The sequence below is a fragment of the Spermophilus citellus genome, assembly GCF_964194105.1.
Source record: "Spermophilus citellus genome assembly, chromosome: 9".
Taxonomy (NCBI): domain Eukaryota; kingdom Metazoa; phylum Chordata; class Mammalia; order Rodentia; family Sciuridae; genus Spermophilus; species Spermophilus citellus.
In genome coordinates, this window is record NC_138191.1 from 32,091,882 (window position 1) to 32,106,866 (window position 14,985).

Below are 14,985 nucleotides of genomic sequence, written 5' to 3' on the forward strand. Positions count from 1 at the left end.
GGAAGCAAGTCGGCTTAGTGTACTGATCATTACCTGAAAGTGTCATCCAGTTTGGGTGAAAAAATATTTGCTGAGATTTCTGGAGATTCGTAATTTTTGGAAGCTTGGCAACCCCTTTCCATGAAAGTGTTTCTCGGCAGTCACTGCTTAGGGCTACATCAAGAGGAAACAAAATATAGAGGTAGAACGTGAAACTGCTTTATTTTGTCAAGTTTCAAGAAGCTAGCACAAACCGTGTTGGATTTAGAGTTCCAAATACATCTATCAATATAGGAGAAAACAGAGTGAAACCTAAAAATTAAAACTGTTACTGGAAATGAACGCTTCAACATAGAAGAACGAAATTTGGGGAACCAACTTGGCTTAGTGTACTGATCATTACCTGAAAGTATCATCCAGTTTGGGTGAAAAAATATTTGCTGTGATTTCTGGAGATTCGTAGTTTTTGGAAGCTTGACAACCCCTTTCCATGAAAGTGTTTATCGCCAGTCGCTGCTTAGGGCTACATCAAGAGGAAACAACACATAGATATAGAACGTGAAACTGCTTTATTTTGTTAAGTTTCAAGAAGCTAGCACAAACCGTGTTGGATTTACAGTTCCAAATCCATCTATCAATATAGGAGAAAACAGAGTGAAACCTAAAAATTCAAACTGTTACTGGAAATGAACGCTTCAACATAGAAGAACGAAATTTGGGGAACCAAGTCTGCTTAGTGTACTGATCATTACCTGAAAGTATCATCCAGTTTGGGTGCAGATATATTTGCTGTGATTTCTGGAGATTCGTAGATTTTGGAAGCTTGGCAACCCCTTTCTATGAAAGTGTTTCTCGCCAGTCACTGCTTAGGGCTACTTCAAGAGGAAACAAAACATAGAGATAGAACGTGAAACTGCTTTATTTTGTCAAGTTTCAAGAAGCTAGCACAAACCGTGTTGGATTTAGAGTTCCAAATACATTTATCAATATAGGAGAAAACAGAGTGAAACCTAAAAATTCAAACTGTTACTGGAAATGAACGCTTCACCATAGAAGAACGAAATTTGGGGAACCAAGTCGGCTTAGTGTACTGACCATTACCTGAAAGTATCATCCAGTTTGGGTGAAAAAATATTTGCTGAGATTTCTGGAGATTCGTAATTTTTGGAAGCTTGGGAACCCCTTTCCATGAAAGTGTTTCTAGCCAGTCACTGCTTAGGGCTACATCAAGAGGAAACAACACGTAGAGATAGAACGTGAAACTGCTTTATTTTTTCAGGTTTCAAGAAGCTAGCACAAACCGTGTTGGATTTACAGTTCCAAATACATCTATCAATATAGGAGAAAACAGAGTGAAACCTAAAAATTCAAACTGTTACTGGAAATGAACGCTTCAACATAGAAGAACGAAATTTGGGGAACCAAGTCGGCTTAGTGTACTGATCATTACCTGAAAGTATCATCCAGTTTGGGTGAAAAAATATTTGCTGAGATTTCTGGAGATTCGTAATTTTTGGAAGCTTGGGAACCCCTTTCCATGAAAGTGTTTCTCGCCAGTCACTGCTTAGGGATACATCAAGAGGAAACAAAACATAGAGATAGAACCTGAAACTACTTTATTGTGTCAAGTTTCAAGAAGCTAGCACAAACCGTGTTGGATTTAGAGTTCCAAATACATCTATCAATATAGGAGAAAACAGAGTGAAACCTAAAAATTGAAACTGTTAGTAGAAACGAACGCTTCAACATAGAAGAATGAAATTTGGGGAACCAAGTTGGCTTATTGTACTGATCATTACCTGAAAGTATCATCCAGTTTGGGTGAAAAAATACTTGCTGAGATTTCTGGAGATTCGTAATTTTAGGAAGCTTGGCAACCCCTTTCGATGAAAGTGTTTCCGCCAGTCACTGCTTAGGGCTACTTCAAGAGGAAAAAAAAACATAGAGATAGAACGTGAAACTGCTTTATTTTGTCAAGTTTCAAGAAGCTAGCACAAACCGTGTTGGATTTAGAGTTCCAAATACATTTATCAATATAGGAGAAAACAGAGTGAAACCTAAAAATTCAAACTGTTACTGGAAATGAACGCTTCACCATAGAAGAACGAAATTTGGGGAACCAAGTCGGCTTAGTGTACTGACCATTACCTGAAAGTATCATCCAGTTTGGGTGAAAAAATGTTTGCTGAGATTTCTGGAGATTCGTAATTTTTGGAAGCTTGGGAACCCCTTTCCATGAAAGTGTTTCTCTCCAGTCACTGCTTAGGGCTACATCAAGAGGAAACAACACATAGATTAGAACGTGAAACTGCTTTATTTTGTCAAGTTCCAAGAAGCTAGCACAAACCGTGTTGGATTTAGAGTTCCAAATACATCTATCAATATAGGAGAAAACAGAGTGAAACCTAAAAATTCAAACTGTTACTGGAAATGAACGCTTCAACATAGAAGAACGAAATTTGGGGAACCAAGTCAGCTTAGTGTACTGATCATTACCTGAAAGTATCATCCAGTTTGGGTGAAAAAATATTTGCTGAGATTTCTGGAGATTCGTAATTTTTGGAAGCTTCGGAACCCCTTTCCATGAAAGTGTTTCTCGCCAGTCACTGCTTAGGGATACATCAAGAGGCAACAAAACATAGATATAGAACGTGAAACTGCTTTATTTTGTCAAGTTTCAAGAAGCTAGCACAAACCGTGTTGGATTTAGAGTTCCAAATACATTTATCAATATAGGAGAAAACAGAGTGAAACCTAAAAATTCAAACTGTTACTGGAAATGAACGCTTCACCATAGAAGAACGAAATTTGGGGAACCAAGTCGGCTTAGTGTACTGACCATTACCTGAAAGTATCATCCAGTTTGGGTGAAAAAATATTTGCTGAGATTTCTGGAGATTCGTAATTTTTGGAAGCTTGGGAACCCCTTTCCATGAAAGTGTTTTTCGCCAGTCACTGCTTAGGGCTACATCAAGAGGAAACAACACATAGAGATAGAACGTGAAACTGCTTTATTTTGTCAAGTTTCAAGAAGCTAGCACAAACCGTGTTGGATTTAGAGTTCCAAATACATCTATCCATATAGGAGAAAACAGAGTGAAACCTAAAAATTCAAACTGTTAGTAGAAACGAACGCTTCAACATAGAAGAATGAAATTTGGGAAACTAAGTTGGCTTAGTGTACTGATCGTTACGTGAAAGTATCATCCAGTTTGGGTGAAAAAATACTTGCTGAGATTTCTGGAGATTCGTAATTTTAGGAAGCTTGGCAACCCCTTTCCATGAAAGTGTTTCTCGCCAGTCACTGCTTAGGGCTACATCAAGAGGAAACAAAACATAGAGATAGAATCTGAAACTCCTTTATTGTGTCAAGTTTCAAGAAGCTAGCACAAACCGTGTTGGATTTAGAGTTCCAAATACATTTATCAATATAGGAGAAAACAGAGTGAAACCTAAAAATTCAAACTGTTAGTAGAAACGAACGCTTCAACATAGAAGAATGAAATTTGGGAAACTAAGTTGGCTTAGTGTACTGATCGTTACGTGAAAGTATTATCCAGTTTGGGTGAAAAAATACTTGCTGAGATTTCTGGAGATTCGTAATTTTAGGAAGCTTGGCAACCCCTTTCCATGAAAGTGTTTCTCGCCAGTCACTGCATAGGGCTACTTCAAGAGGAAAGAACACATAGAGATAGAACGTGAAACTGCTTTATTTTGTCAAGTTTCAAGAAGCTAGCACAAACCGTGTTGGATTTAGAGTTCCAAATACATCTATCAATATAGGAGAAAACAGAGTGAAACCTAAAAATTGAAACTGTTAGTAGAAACAAACGCTTCAACATAGAAGAATGAAATTTGGGGAACCAAGTTGGCTTATTGTACTGATCATTACCTGAAAGTATCATCCAGTTTGGGTGAAAAAATACTTGCTGAGATTTCTGGAGATTCGTAATTTTAGGAAGCTTGGCAACCCCTTTCCATGAAAGTGTTTCCGCCAGTCACTGCTTAGGGCTACTTCAAAAGGAAACAACACATAGAGATAGAACGTGAAACTGCTTTATTTTGTCAAGTCTCAAGAAGCTAGCACAAACCGTGTTGGATTTAGAGTTCCAAATACATCTATCAATATAGGAGAAAACAGAGTGAAACCTAAAAATTCAAACTGTTACTGGAAATGAACGCTTTAACATAGAAGAACGAAATTTGGGGAACCAAGTCGGCTTAGTGTTCTGATCATATTCTGAAAGTATCATCCAGTTTGGGTGAAAAAATATTTGCTGAGATTTCTGGAGATTCGTAATTTTGGAAGCTTGGCAACCCCTTTCCATGAAAGTGTTTCTCGACAGTCACTGCTTAGGGCTACATCAAGAGGAAACAAAACATAGAGGTAGAACGTGAAACTGCTTTATTTTGTCAAGTTTCAAGAAGCTAGCACAAACCGTGTTGGATTTAGAGTTCCAAATACATCTATCAATATAGGAGAAAACAGAGTGAAACCTAAAAATTCAAACTGTTACTGGAAATGAACGCTTCAACATAGAAGAACGAAATTTGGGGAACCAACTTGGCTTAGTGTACTGATCATTACCTGAAAGTATCATCCAGTTTGGGTGAAAAAATATTTGCTGTGATTTCTGGAGATTCGTAGTTTTTGGAAGCTTGACAACCCCTTTCCATGAAAGTGTTTCTCGCCAGTCACTGCTTAGGGCTACATTAAGAGGAAACAACACATAGATATAGAACGTGAAACTGCTTTATTTTGTCAAGTTTCAAGAAGCTAGCACAAACCGTGTTGGATTTAGAGTTCCAAATACATCTATCAATATAGGAGAAAACAGAGTGAAACCTAAAAATTCAAACTGTTACTGGAAATGTATGCTTCAACATAGAAGAACGAAATTTGGGGAACCAAGTCGGCTTAGTGTACTGATCATTACCTGAAAGTATCATCCAGTTTGGGTGAAAATATATTTGCTGAGATTTCTGGAGATTCATAATTTTTGGAAGCTTGGCAACCCCTTTCCATGAAAGTGTTTCTCGCCAGTCACTGCTTAGGGCTACATCAAGAGGAAAAAAAACATAGAGATAGAACGTGAAACTGCTTTATTTTGTCAAGTTTCAAGAAGCTAGCACAAACCGTGTTGGATTTAGAGTTCCAAATACATTTATCAATATAGGAGAAAACAGAGTGAAACCTAAAAATTCAAACTGTTACTGGAAATGAACGCTTCACCATAGAAGAACGAAATTTGGGGAACCAAGTCGGCTTAGTGTACTGACCATTACCAGAAAGTATCATCCAGTTTGGGTGAAAAAATATTTGCTGAGATTTCTGGAGATTCGTAATTTTTGGAAGCTTGGGAACCCCTTTCCACGAAAGTGTTTCTAGCCAGTCACTGCTTAGGGCTACTTCAAGAGGAAAAAAAAACATAGAGATAGAACGTGAAACTGCTTTATTTTGTCAAGTTTCAAGAAGCTAGCACAAACCGTGTTGGATTTAGAGTTCCAAATACATTTATCAATATAGGAGAAAACAGAGTGAAACCTAAAAATTCAAACTGTTACTGGAAATGAACGCTTCACCATAGAAGAACGAAATTTGGGGAACCAAGTCGGCTTAGTGTACTGACCATTACCTGAAAGTATCATCCAGTTTGGGTGAAAAAATGTTTGCTGAGATTTCTGGAGATTCGTAATTTTTGGAAGCTTGGCAACCCCTTTCCATGAAAGTGTTTCTCTCCAGTCACTGCTTAGGGCTACATCAAGAGGAAACAACACATAGAGATAGAACGCGAAACTGCTTTATTTTGTCAAGTTCCAAGAAGCTAGCACAAACCGTGTTGGATTTAGAGTTCCAAATACATCTATCAATATAGGAGAAAACAGAGTGAAACCTAAAAATTCAAACTGTTACTGGAAATGAACGCTTCAACATAGAAGAACGAAATTTGGGGAACCAAGTCAGCTTAGTGTACTGATCATTACCTGAAAGTATCATCCAGTTTGGGTGAAAAAATATTTGCTGAGATTTCTGGAGATTCGTAATTTTTGGAAGCTTCGGAACCCCTTTCCATGAAAGTGTTTCTCGCCAGTCACTGCTTAGGGATACATCAAGAGGCAACAAAACATAGATATAGAACGTGAAACTGCTTTATTTTGTCAAGTTTCAAGAAGCTAGCACAAACCGTGTTGGATTTAGAGTTCCAAATACATCTATCCATATAGGAGAAAACAGAGTGAAACCTAAAAATTCAAACTGTTAGTAGAAACGAACGCTTCAACATAGAAGAATGAAATTTGGGAAACTAAGTTGGCTTAGTGTACTGATCGTTACGTGAAAGTATCATCCAGTTTGGGTGAAAAAATACTTGCTGAGATTTCTGGAGATTCGTAATTTTAGGAAGCTTGGCAACCCCTTTCCATGAAAGTGTTTCTCGCCAGTCTCTGCTTAGGGCTACATCAAGAGGAAACAAAACATAGAGATAGAATCTGAAACTCCTTTATTGTGTCAAGTTTCAAGAAGCTAGCACAAACCGTGTTGGATTTAGAGTTCCAAATACATCTATCAATATAGGAGAAAACAGAGTGAAACCTAAAAATTCAAACTGTTAGTAGAAACGAACGCTTCAACATAGAAGAATGAAATTTGGGAAACTAAGTTGGCTTAGTGTACTGATCGTTACGTGAAAGTATCATCCAGTTTGGGTGAAAAAATACTTGCTGAGATTTCTGGAGATTCGTAATTTTAGGAAGCTTGGCAACCCCTTTCCATGAAAGTGTTTCTCGCCAGTCACTGCATAGGGCTACTTCAAGAGGAAAGAACACATAGAGATAGAACGTGAAACTGCTTTATTTTGTCAAGTTTCAAGAAGCTAGCACAAACCGTGTTGGATTTAGAGTTCCAAATACATCTATCAATATAGGAGAAAACAGAGTGAAACCTAAAAATTGAAACTGTTAGTAGAAACAAACGCTTCAACATAGAAGAATGAAATTTGGGGAACCAAGTTGGCTTATTGTACTGATCATTACCTGAAAGTATCATCCAGTTTGGGTGAAAAAATACTTGCTGAGATTTCTGGAGATTCGTAATTTTAGGAAGCTTGGCAACCCCTTTCCATGAAAGTGTTTCCGCCAGTCACTGCTTAGGGCTACTTCAAAAGGAAACAACACATAGAGATAGAACGTGAAACTGCTTTATTTTGTCAAGTCTCAAGAAGCTAGCACAAACCGTGTTGGATTTAGAGTTCCAAATACATCTATCAATATAGGAGAAAACAGAGTGAAACCTAAAAATTCAAACTGTTACTGGAAATGAACGCTTTAACATAGAAGAACGAAATTTGGGGAACCAAGTCGGCTTAGTGTTCTGATCATATTCTGAAAGTATCATCCAGTTTGGGTGAAAAAATATTTGCTGAGATTTCTGGAGATTCGTAATTTTGGAAGCTTGGCAACCCCTTTCCATGAAAGTGTTTCTCGACAGTCACTGCTTAGGGCTACATCAAGAGGAAACAAAACATAGTGATAGAACGTGAAACTGCTTTATTTTGTCAACTTTCAAGAAGCTAGCACAAACCGTGTTGGATTTAAAGTTCCAAATACGTCTATCTATATAGGAGAAAACAGAGTGAAACCTAAAAATTCAAACTCTTACTGGAAATGAACGCTTCAACATAGAAGAACGAAATTTGGGGAAGAAAGTCGGCTTAGTGTACTGATCATTACCTGAAAGTATCATCCAGTTTGGGTGAAAAAATATTTGCTGAGATTTCTGGAGATTCGTAATTTTTGGAAGCTTGGCAACCCCTTTCCATGAAAGTGTTTCTCGGCAGTCACTGCTTAGGGCTACATCAAGAGGAAACGAAACATAGAGGTAGAACGTGAAACTGCTTTATTTTGTCAAGTTTCAAGAAGCTAGCACAAACCGTGTTGGATTTAGAGTTCCAAATACATCTATCAATATAGGAGAAAACAGAGTGAAACCTAAAAATTCAAACTGTTACTGGAAATGAACGCTTCAACATAGAAGAACGAAATTTGGGGAACCAAGTCGGCTTAGTGTACTGACCATTACCTGAAAGTATCATCCAGTTTGGGTGAAAAAATATTTGCTGAGATTTCTGGAGATTCGTAATTTTAGGAAGCTTGGCAACCCCTTTCCATGAAAGTGTTTCCGCCAGTCACTGCTTAGGGCTACTTCAAGAGGAAAGAACACATAGAGATAGAACGTGTAACTGCTTTATTTTGTCAACTTTCAAGAAGCTAGCACAAACCGTGTTGGATTTAAAGTTCCAAATACGTCTATCTATATAGGAGAAAACAGAGTGAAACCTAAAAATTCAAACTCTTACTGGAAATGAACGCTTCAACATAGAAGAACGAAATTTGGGGAAGCAAGTCGGCTTAGTGTACTGATCATTATCTGAAAGTATCATCCAGTTTGGGTGAAAAAATATTTGCTGAGATTTCTGGAGATTCGTAATTTTTGGAAGCTTGGCAACCCCTTTCCATGAAAGTGTTTCTCGGCAGTCACTGCTTAGGGCTACATCAAGAGGAAACGAAACATAGAGGTAGAACGTGAAACTGCTTTATTTTGTCAAGTTTCAAGTAGCTAGCACAAACCGTGTTGGATTTAGAGTTCCAAATACATCTATCAATATAGGAGAAAACAGAGTGAAACCTAAAAATTCAAACTGTTACTGGAAATGAACGTTTCAACATAGAAGAACGAAATTTGGGGAACCAACTTGGCTTAGTGTACTGATCATTACCTGAAAGTATCATCCAGTTTGGGTGAAAAAATATTTGCTGTGATTTCTGGAGATTCGTAGTTTTTGGAAGCTTGACAACCCCTTTCCATGAAAGTGTTTCTCGCCAGTCACTGCTTAGGGCTACATCAAGAGGAAACAACACATAGATATAGAACGTGAAACTGCTTTATTTTGGCAAGTTTCAAGAAGCTAGCACAAACCGTGTTGGATTTAGAGTTCTAAATACATTTATCAATATAGGAGAAAACAGAGTGAAACCTAAAAATTCAAACTGTTACTGGAAATGAACGCTTCACCATAGAAGAACGAAATTTGGGGAACCAAGTCGGCTTAGTGTACTGACCATTACCTGAAAGTATCATCCAGTTTGGGTGAAAAAATATTTGCTGAGATTTCTGGAGATTCGTAATTTTAGGAAGCTTGGCAACCCCTTTCCATGAAAGTGTTTCCGCCAGTCACTGCTTAGGGCTACTTCAAGAGGAAACAACACATAGAGATAGAACGTGAAACTGCTTTATTTTGTCAACTTTCAAGAAGCTAGCACAAACCGTGTTGGATTGAAAGTTCCAAATACGTCTATCTATATAGGAGAAAACAGAGTGAAACCTAAAAATTCAAACTCTTACTGGAAATGAACGCTTCAACATACAAGAACGAAATTTGGGCAAGCAAGTCGGCTTAGTGTACTGATCATTACCTGAAAGTATCATCCAGTTTGGGTGAAAAAATATTTGCTGAGATTTCTGGAGATTCGTAATTTTTGGAAGCTTGGCAACCCCTTTCCATGAAAGTGTTTCTCGGCAGTCACTGCTTAGGGCTACATCAAGAGGAAACAAAACATAGAGGTAGAACGTGAAACTGCTTTATTTTGTCAAGTTTCAAGAAGCTAGCACAAACCGTGTTGGATTTAGATTTCCAAATACATCTATCAATATAGGAGAAAACAGAGTGAAACCTAAAAATTCAAACTGTTACTGGAAATGAACGCTTCAACATAGAAGAACGAAATTTGGGGAAGCAAGTCGGCTTAGTGTACTGATCATTACCTGAAAGTATCATCCAGTTTGGGTGAAAAAATATTCGCTGAGATTTCTGGAGATTCGTAATTTTTGGAAGCTTGGCAACCCCTTTCCATGAAAGTGTTTCTCGGCAGTCACTGCTTAGGGCTACATCAAGAGGAAAAGAAACATAGAGGTAGAACGTGAAACTGCTTTATTTTGTCAAGTTTCAAGTAGCTAGCACAAACCGTGTTGGATTTAGAGTTCCAAATACATCTATCAATATAGGAGAAAACAGAGTGAAACCTAAAAATTGAAACTGTTAGTAGAAACGAACGCTTCAACATAGAAGAATGAAATTTGGGGAACCAAGTTTGCTTATTGTACTGATCATTACCTGAAAGTATCATCCAGTTTGGGTGAAAAAATACTTGCTGAGATTTCTGGAGATTCGTAATTTTAGGAAGCTTGGGAACCCCTTTCCATGATAGTGTTTCCGCCAGTCACTGCTTAGGGCTACTTCAAGAGGAAAAAAAAAATAGAGATAGAATGTGAAACTGCTTTATTTTGTCAAGTTTCAAGAAGCTAGCACAAACCGTGTTGGATTTAGAGTTCCAAATACATTTATCAATATAGGAGAAAACAGAGTGAAACCTAAAAATTCAAACTGTTACTGGAAATGAACGCTTCACCATAGAAGAACGAAATTTGGGGAACCAAGTCGGCTTAGTGTACTGACCATTACCTGAAAGTATCATCCAGTTTGGGTGAAAAAATATTTGCTGAGATTTCTGGAGATTCGTAATTTTTGGAAGCTTGGGAACCCCTTTCCATGAAAGTGTTTCTCGCCAGTCACTGCTTAGGGCTACATCAAGAGGAAACAACACATAGAGATAGAACGTGAAACTGCTTTATTTTGTCAAGTTTCAAGAAGCTAGCACAAACCGTGTTGGATTTAGAGTTCCAAATACATCTATCAATATAGGAGAAAACAGAGTGAAACCTAAAAATTCAAACTGTTACTGGAAATGAACGCTTCAACATAGAAGAACGAAATTGGGGAACCAAGTCGGCTTAGTGTACTGATCATTACCTGAAAGTATCATCCAGTTTGGGTGAAAAAATATTTGCTGAGATTTCTGGAGATTCGTAATTTTTGGAAGCTTGGGAACCCCTTTCCATGAAAGTGTTTCTCGCCAGTCACTGCTTAGGGATACATCAAGAGGAAACAAAACATAGAGATAGAACCTGAAACTACTTTATTGTGTCAAGTTTCAAGAAGCTAGCACAAACCGTGTTGGATTTAGAGTTCCAAATACATCTATCACTATAGGAGAAAACAGAGTGAAACCTAAAAATTGAAACTGTTAGTAGAAACGAACGCTTCAACATAGAAGAATGAAATTTGGGGAACCAAGTTGGCTTATTGTACTGATCATTACCTGAAAGTATCATCCAGTTTGGGTGAAAAAATACTTGCTGAGATTTCTGGAGATTCGTAATTTTAGGAAGCTTGGCAACCCCTTTCCATGAAAGTGTTTCCGCCAGTCACTGCTTAGGGCTACTTCAAGAGGAAACACCACATAGAGATAGAACGTGAAACTGCTTTATTTTGTCAAGTTTCAAGAAGCTAGCACAAACCGTGTTGGATTTAGAGTTCCAAATACATCTATCAATATTGGAGAAAACAGAGTGAAACCTAAAAATTCAAACTGTTACTGGAAATTAACGCTTTAACATAGAAGAACGAAATTTGGGGAACCAAGTCGGCTTAGTGTTCTGATCATATTCTGAAAGTATCATCCAGTTTGGGTGAAAAAATATTTGCTGAGATTACTGGAGATTCGTAATTTTTGGAAGCTTGGCAACCCCTTTCCATGAAAGTGTTTCTCGACAGTCACTGCTTAGGGCTACATCAAGAGGAAACAAAACATAGAGATAGAATCTGAAACTCCTTTATTGTGTCAAGTTTCAAGAAGCTAGCACAAACCATGTTGGATTTAGTGTTCCAAATACATCTATCAATATAGGAGAAAACAGAGTGAAACCTAAAAATTCAAACTGTTAGTAGAAACGAACGCTTCAACATAGAAGAATGAAATTTGGGAAACTAAGTTGGCTTAGTGTACTGATCGTTACGTGAAAGTATCATCCAGTTTGGGTGAAAAAATACTTGCTGAGATTTCTGGAGATTCGTAATTTTAGGAAGCTTGGCAACCCCTTTCCATGAAAGTGTTTCTCGCCAGTCACTGCATAGGGCTACTTCAAGAGGAAAGAACACATAGAGATAGAATGTGAAACTGCTTTATTTTGTCAAGTTTCAAGAAGCTAGCACAAACCGTGTTGGATTTAGAGTTCCAAATACATCTATCAATATAGGAGAAAACAGAGTGAAACCTAAAAATTGAAACTGTTAGTAGAAACGAACGCTTCAACATAGAAGAATGAAATTTGGGGAACCAAGTTTGCTTATTGTACTGATCATTACCTGAAAGTATCATCCAGTTTGGGTGAAAAAATACTTGCTGAGATTTCTGGAGATTCGTAATTTTAGGAAGCTTGGGAACCCCTTTCCATGATAGTGTTTCCGCCAGTCACTGCTTAGGGCTACTTCAAGAGGAAAAAAAAAATAGAGATAGAATGTGAAACTGCTTTATTTTGTCAAGTTTCAAGAAGCTAGCACAAACCGTGTTGGATTTAGAGTTCCAAATACATTTATCAATATAGGAGAAAACAGAGTGAAACCTAAAAATTCAAACTGTTACTGGAAATGAACGCTTCACCATAGAAGAACGAAATTTGGGGAACCAAGTCGGCTTAGTGTACTGACCATTACCTGAAAGTATCATCCAGTTTGGGTGAAAAAATATTTGCTGAGATTTCTGGAGATTCGTAATTTTTGGAAGCTTGGGAACCCCTTTCCATGAAAGTGTTTCTCGCCAGTCACTGCTTAGGGCTACATCAAGAGGAAACAACACATAGAGATAGAACGTGAAACTGCTTTATTTTGTCAAGTTTCAAGAAGCTAGCACAAACCGTGTTGGATTTAGAGTTCCAAATACATCTATCAATATAGGAGAAAACAGAGTGAAACCTAAAAATTCAAACTGTTAGTAGAAACGAACGCTTCAACATAGAAGAATGAAATTTGGGAAACTAAGTTGGCTTAGTGTACTGATCGTTACGTGAAAGTATCATCCAGTTTGGGTGAAAAAATACTTGCTGAGATTTCTGGAGATTCGTAATTTTAGGAAGCTTGGCAACCCCTTTCCATGAAAGTGTTTATCGCCAGTCACTGCTTAGGGCTACATCAAGAGGAAACAAAACATAGAGATAGAATCTGAAACTCCTTTATTGTGTCAAGTTTCAAGAAGCTAGCACAAACCGTGTTGGATTTAGAGTTCCAAATACATCTATCAATATAGGAGAAAACAGAGTGAAACCTAAAAATTCAAACTGTTAGTAGAAACGAACGCTTCAACATAGAAGAATGAAATTTGGGAAACTAAGTTGGCTTAGTGTACTGATCGTTACGTGAAAGTATCATCCAGTTTGTGTGAAAAAATACTTGCTGAGATTTCTGGAGATTCGTAATTTTAGGAAGCTTGGCAACCCCTTTCCATGAAAGTGTTTCTCGCCAGTCACTGCATAGGGCTACTTCAAGAGGAAAGAACACATAGAGATAGAACGTGAAACTGCTTTATTTTGTCCAGTTTCAAGAAGCTAGCACAAACCGTGTTGGATTTAGAGTTCCAAATACATCTATCAATATAGGAGAAAACAGAGTGAAACCTAAAAATTGAAACTGTTAGTAGAAACGAACGCTTGAACATAGAAGAATGAAATTTGGGGAACCAAGTTGGCTTATTGTACTGATCATTACCTGAAAGTATCATCCAGTTTGGGTGAAAAAATACTTGCTGAGATTTCTGGAGATTCGTAATTTTAGGAAGCTTGGGAACCCCTTTCCATGACAGTGTTTCCGCCAGTCACTGCTTAGGGCTACTTCAAGAGGAAAAAAAAAATAGAGATAGAATGTGAAACTGCTTTATTTTGTCAAGTTTCAAGAAGCTAGCACAAACCGTGTTGGATTTAGAGTTCCAAATACATTTATCAATATAGGAGAAAACAGAGTGAAACCTAAAAATTCAAACTGTTACTGGAAATGAACGCTTCACCATAGAAGAACGAAATTTGGGGAACCAAGTCGGCTTAGTGTACTGACCATTACCTGAAAGTATCATCCAGTTTGGGTGAAAAAATATTTGCTGAGATTTCTGGAGATTCGTAATTTTTGGAAGCTTGGGAACCCCTTTCCATGAAAGTGTTTCTCGCCAGTCACTGCTTAGGGCTACATCAAGAGGAAACAACACATAGAGATAGAACGTGAAACTGCTTTATTTTGTCAAGTTTCAAGAAGCTAGCACAAACCGTGTTGGATTTAGAGTTCCAAATACATCTATCAATATAGGAGAAAACAGAGTGAAACCTAAAAATTCAAACTGTTAGTAGAAACGAACGCTTCAACATAGAAGAATGAAATTTGGGAAACTAAGTTGGCTTAGTGTACTGATCGTTACGTGAAAGTATCATCCAGTTTGGGTGAAAAAATACTTGCTGAGATTTCTGGAGATTCGTAATTTTAGGAAGCTTGGCAACCCCTTTCCATGAAAGTGTTTATCGCCAGTCACTGCTTAGGGCTACATCAAGAGGAAACAAAACATAGAGATAGAATCTGAAACTCCTTTATTGTGTCAAGTTTCAAGAAGCTAGCACAAACCGTGTTGGATTTAGAGTTCCAAATACATCTATCAATATAGGAGAAAACAGAGTGAAACCTAAAAATTCAAACTGTTAGTAGAAACGAACGCTTCAACATAGAAGAATGAAATTTGGGAAACTAAGTTGGCTTAGTGTACTGATCGTTACGTGAAAGTATCATCCAGTTTGTGTGAAAAAATACTTGCTGAGATTTCTGGAGATTCGTAATTTTAGGAAGCTTGGCAACCCCTTTCCATGAAAGTGTTTCTCGCCAGTCACTGCATAGGGCTACTTCAAGAGGAAAGAACACATAGAGATAGAACGTGAAACTGCTTTATTTTGTCAAGTTTCAAGAAGCTAGCACAAACCGTGTTGGATTTAGAGTTCCAAATACATCTATCAATATAGGAGAAAACAGAGTGAAACCTAAAAATTGAAACTGTTAGTAGAAACGAACGCTTCAACATAGAAGA